We start from the raw sequence: 5,692 nt of genomic DNA on the forward strand, positions 1-5,692 counted from the left end.
GAAAATGAGGAAAACATTGATTGAATTACCATCTCTTATGGTCACGGAGAATGCGCCTTACCAAGGCCAAGTAATGGTACTCCCAATCTGAATTCTCCAATCTTTGAATGAAAGGGACAATTTGACCCTCCGTACGAGCGGAAGGCGTGCTCATAAGGGTTGGACAGTGCAGAACAACCCACGCCATAAAATAAGTATAGGGCAACCCTACCTTTGGTTTCTTGTTGCCTCGACAAAATTGATGACATAAGCTCCGCAATCCACAATGGATGCGGGCGATCATGGAGGGGAGAAAGGCATAAGAATGGCCATGTGTTAAACATACTGCTGGGAACACCACTTCCATTAGCAGCATGTCGAAACTCCCAGAGACAACGATGACTTGTTGAAGCCATAAATAAGATATCCCGCCAGCAACGCCTTGGAAGAGATTAGCTCCCCACTTTGAAAGAAATAACTCTCAAATGTGATACCAGCAGAGTAACCTTGTTCATTCGATTCTAATATGCGATGCATGGGTGGATGAGCAAGAAGCCGTCATGAAAATTCATTTGCATCACAAGGACCCAATGGCACCACAGGATCATTCTTATGCTCCAAATTCTTAAAGAGATAGCGGGCCCAGATGTTATGGCTGAGGAGCCTTTTACCCCTCTTATTGAGCCGTCCTTCCACATTCATGCAAATGTGGTAATGATACATTAACTCCCAAAAGGTCTCTACCACCTGGGATTGCTCTTTTTCTAGAGCATCTAACTCCCTTTTAACCGGGATGTATTCCTCATACGGATAATTCCCATTCGACAACCCGGAGACTTCATCTCATGAAGAGCAATCCCTATTTCTCCATCAGGGGTAAAGAAAGTATGGGTTGTAGGATTATATAACTCCAAAATACCAAAGAATTGGTGGGAGTTATTGACTAGCCCAAATTGGGTTGCCCTGATGGATGCATAAAGTCCAAACCTTTGCAGGTCTTCCTGATTCTCCTACAAGATGTATTCAGTGATACGAGGCACCATTACGTAGGACTCCAATGAGACCAGCCAGGAGTCCTAAAGTATTTAGCAGGGAATTAACCCGTTAGCATAAAGAATGTATAACCAAAAGTGTCAGCTTCCTCAGTAGTCTCACCAACAGGGAGCTCTTTTTGAAAAAGCCCTGGGTACAATCCGGTGATGTAACGGCTAACGCTATCTATCTTAGCACCACTATGGGAAAAGTAGCCACACATAACCCCATCTTGCATTAGAGTTAAATCCCAGTCCATTTTCCTTGGAGCCGAGACGATCTTTAAAGCAGTAAAAGAAACGTCACGTTCCATTCGAGGCAAGAATAAGTTTCGCCCATTCACGATTCTAAGCCATTCATAAGTCCCGATATCCAACAAGTTGGGATCCTCTGAAGAGTCTCCGAATAAGAGAATATGCTTCACAATGGGTTTATGATTAATAGACTCTAGGGGAGCATCAGTGATCATGCACCTAAATGTGGAGATCGAAAGTTCAGAAAGAAGATCCACTTCTTCTGGTTCCCGTTCTCCAAATAAATGAATACCCTCAAGAGCAGAGTAATGAGGGTGAATTGCAGCCGCTTGAGTACGATCCACTCCGAGATCACCATGTTGGGGAAGTGGAACAGATGGATATACAACTGCACAAAAAGACGAAACAAAGTCAGTCTCGAGCAGTAGTCACAGCCAAAAGACACGAAGGTCATTCTAGTAATGAACTTCGAACTTCGTTCAAATGATGAACCTCATGTTACAACAAAGTGTCAAACTTAGTTGGCCAAAAAAATTTCATTCACTCGACAAATCTCGATAGAGAAATCGAGGCTCGTCAGTACAACAAAGTTCGTTGGTGAAAACGAAGTTCGTGGTTCATCACCTGAAAATCAGGTTCATCAATCCAACGAACGTGGTCGATGAAAAGACAAAGTTCATCATATAAATGAATTTTGTTTAACGAATCTAGAGGATGACCCTTGTCAAGATAGCCAACGTCGTTGGACATGTGAAATTTAACTTACAGATAAGATTCCTCAAAAGACGAGACGAGCCTCATCGAGGACGAACCTCATCAAGTAAAAAAGACGTCATCTTTATGATGAGTCTAGAGAAAACTGTTCATCTTCCTTAAGAAACCCAAGTCTAAAATAGACAGGGTTGATATCTTCCAGAACACAAATTGTGCATTTAAGATCTATTACTTGAGAAAGTAGGTAGAGCAGCGGGTTCATGTGAAGAGCCACCAGCCTTCTTTCCCTTGCTTTTGCTTCAATCTACAGCGGTCTTAGGGGCCATTGAGTTCTTTTGAAGAGCTCACAAAGGAGAAAAAATTAAAACTTTGGAAGAAGAATGCTGATAGTCCAAACAACGAAGAGAAGAAAGGACTCCTCATATGATGATGCCCTATATATAGGGGCAGGAAAAGGTCGAATCAAGGGTTACGATATCCGGTTGAGATCGTTTGATGAAATCTCTCCCTAACAAGATCTATGGACGGGATTCACGGAGATTTCTAAGCACCAACAACCATTCATTAGGTCTGGGAAAAGCGCATAGCAATATTGATGACGAAGCCGCAAGGTGTCATTTGTCAGGTGACTGTTATTCTGACAAGGCTCGTATAAAGGGACGAACTCCAGAGTGAACTGCGAGGTAATATTCATGTTGAATTTCGTAGCAAAGATGAAGTTCATAATGAAACTAGGTTCGTCAGATAAACTCTGCAAGTTCAAGATGCCTATTCAAAGTGTTTCAGACTACATACAACCCAATTTAAGTCTGAAAACTTTGAAGGTGGTTTTGTAGGCATTCAAAAGTACCAAATTCCAAAATATGAGAAGGATGGTTAGAAAAATGAACTTCGTGTCAATCAGAGACGAGGCTTGTCGTTTAGTGAAGATCAACCTTGAGAACGAGAGTCACCACGCAGCGAAACTCAACATCAAAAGACAAAGTTCATTATTGAATGAAACCGATCTTGAGACTTGAATCTTGTCATTGGATACGAGGTTCGAGATTCACTAGTGGATACAGGGTTCGGAGCTCGTCATTGGACACGAGGTTCGAAGCTCATTACTAGGCGTAGAGCTCATTAGTGAAGATGAGGCTCGTCAAAAAGAAACTTACAAGACTTGCTACGTAGTTGAATTCAGCTGTCGAAGACGAAGTTCGTTAATGAAAACGAGGGTCGTCAGACAAAGTCAGTGAAGATAGGATTCGTCAGAAGAAGCTGGTTTACTACAAGGGTCGCTTGGTAGGACGAACCTCGCTGCGTATCGAGGCTCGTCTTATTTGATTAACCCCGTTTCAATTAAAGATGAGGTTCGTCATTCACATGAGATTTATCTATAACATCTCCAAAGACTTAGTCAACCACGTGGGTGAATCTTCGGGAGTACGTTACGGCGTGTGCTGATTTGGAGGAGGCAGTTACGCCCCTCTACCCGTGATTATAGCATGTCAGTTACGTGCTTAAACCCTATAAATAGCCATGGATGGCTATAGAGAAAAGGGTTGGAGATTTTAAACTTGGACTTCAAGAAGCATCAGAGATCAGAGTTTCTTCGCACGGATCTGGAGTTCGAACCTCGATTCTAGCCGGTCAACGAACGTGAGAAGCTTTAGTGATCTTGGTCTAATCGTCAACGGGAGGCAATCTCGACTCAAGTATTGAGGGAAGCATCCTTTCGCTACCAAGAACCCACGTTAAATAAAGAGAAGCTGAATTAATATTCTCTTCATCTGTAATCGATAGAGAGAGTGAGTGATTGTAAGGGTTTCGTACCAAGCGATCGAACCTAGTTTTCTTAAAACATGAGAATCAATCCAACATCAGTTTTTTGACCCTACATATACATCTTACACACACACACTCAGGGAAAAGAAAAAACATCTCACCTTATACATGTCCAAAAAAGGATTGTGTGCTAATTGGTACACATTAAAAGCCATCTAAATTGAAAATTCAAGCTAAAAAATATGGCAATATCTGCCTACATTCATAAAGATGCATAAGCCCAAACATGTCCCCATTTCCATCTGATTGCAAAGGAGCTGAAGTATGCTACTACAATTTCAATCCAGAGTGGATGGAGATTACTCCACCAACAAGATTTTAATATTCGACCTTCTGGAATCCGGCATCAGAAATCATACGAGCAAAGTTCTCCTACAAAAATAAGAAAATAATCAAGACAAAGAAGAAAGAGCTTCAACAAAAATGGGAAAATACAACTAGTCTGCGGCCTTTTACATTTTCTTCTCCTGTTAATGGGGACTTTCAGGTATCACATATAATCATAGATAACATAAAGTTCCCACATGATTCGGTAATTTATGTGTCACAATTAAGCATAAACAGGACTAATTATAGAACGCGAATGTATCTCTACAATTTATAACCGCTAGTCAATAATATGTTGATTTTATATTTACATATCGAACCATTTTTAAGCTTATGGTACAATGTTGTCATGGTGACATACTTTCATCTGTGCCTTTGCATGAGCAGGGACTAAAAAAATGCAAAGCAAAACAGACAACTAATCAAGCCAAAGTAGCAAAACAACTTATGTCTAACCATGTTCATGCACCTAGAAGTAAGTGCTCGTTGGTACATTGGTTTAAGAGAGGTTTCAAATGGGAGATCAAACTCACTACAAAAGTAGAAGGAGATGAATATGTAAAGAACTAGTCTTACCTGAGGGGGGAATCGTCGGATACTATTGACCAAATACTGGTAAGAATCTCGATCACCAGCTACTAGCTCCCCAATAACTGGGATTACCGAGGATGAATAGTAATCATAACTGCAAGGGGAAAGAGAGACATTCAAAAACCGTTGGAATAGAATGCCACACCAAACTCCCAAAACAGCCAGACAAAGAACAAGCTAATGAAGCTATAAACTATTATAAGCATGACATTTTATTGTCATAAGACATAGGCTCAACAATTCCTTTAAAAAATAAAAAATAAAAAAACTTTCATTAACTAGATTAAATTAAGGAGTTGTCCAATTATGAGTTTATGAGAGTAATTAACAAAACTAAAAGATTGATAAAGTACCTGAGGATGCCGAGAGATGATCCTCTTGATCGAACCCAAGACTGGGAACCTCGTGAACGAACCCTAGATCGAATGGAAGACTGGGAACCTCTTGATCGTCGAAATTGCTTGCGGTGCGTCCGTTATTCGCTTGAGAGATGGGTCCACTGAAAAAGATGAAAACAACGAGCGTCAAAGCCCTAGCGAGAACATCTCTACCGCTCCCAGGAGGGAGGGGGGTTAGGTGTATAAAAATACTAATAATAAAATATATGATTCATATATCCTAATCTAAGAGGAGTTAAGATTTAGAAATTCACAACACGAGATGAGTACGTCGAGTGAATAATCCAAATAAGAAAACCCTTATATATATACCATGTATCTCAAATTGTGGGTTGATAAATATCAACTCCAAATCTTATATGTAAATAATCAACAAGAAAAAAAACATCACCAACACCTCATCCAAAAATATGTTGTATATATTGTATCGTAGTACATCACACTACCCTCGGGTAGGTGCAATGACAACAAAAAAATACAATCCTGTGTGGACCTCATCAAAGTATAAACCATCACATATGGAAGCTATAATGCTGGACCACATCCATAATCAATGCTCGCCAAAGTCCT

At 40.5% G+C, this 5,692-nt stretch overlaps 1 long non-coding RNA gene across 1 annotated transcript; it reads right to left on the reverse strand.

Annotated features, from left to right (window-relative positions):
• LOC109843429 lies at window positions 3,831-5,217 on the reverse strand. Its single transcript, XR_002247677.1, has 3 exons — window positions 5,078-5,217; window positions 4,710-4,818; window positions 3,831-4,178 (listed from the first exon to the last, which is right to left on the reverse strand). It is a non-coding gene; the product is annotated as an uncharacterized LOC109843429 (long non-coding RNA).

Source organism: Asparagus officinalis, chromosome 5, assembly GCF_001876935.1.
Source record: "Asparagus officinalis chromosome 5, Aspof.V1, whole genome shotgun sequence".
In the NCBI taxonomy this organism is placed as follows: Eukaryota; Viridiplantae; Streptophyta; class Magnoliopsida; order Asparagales; family Asparagaceae; genus Asparagus; species Asparagus officinalis.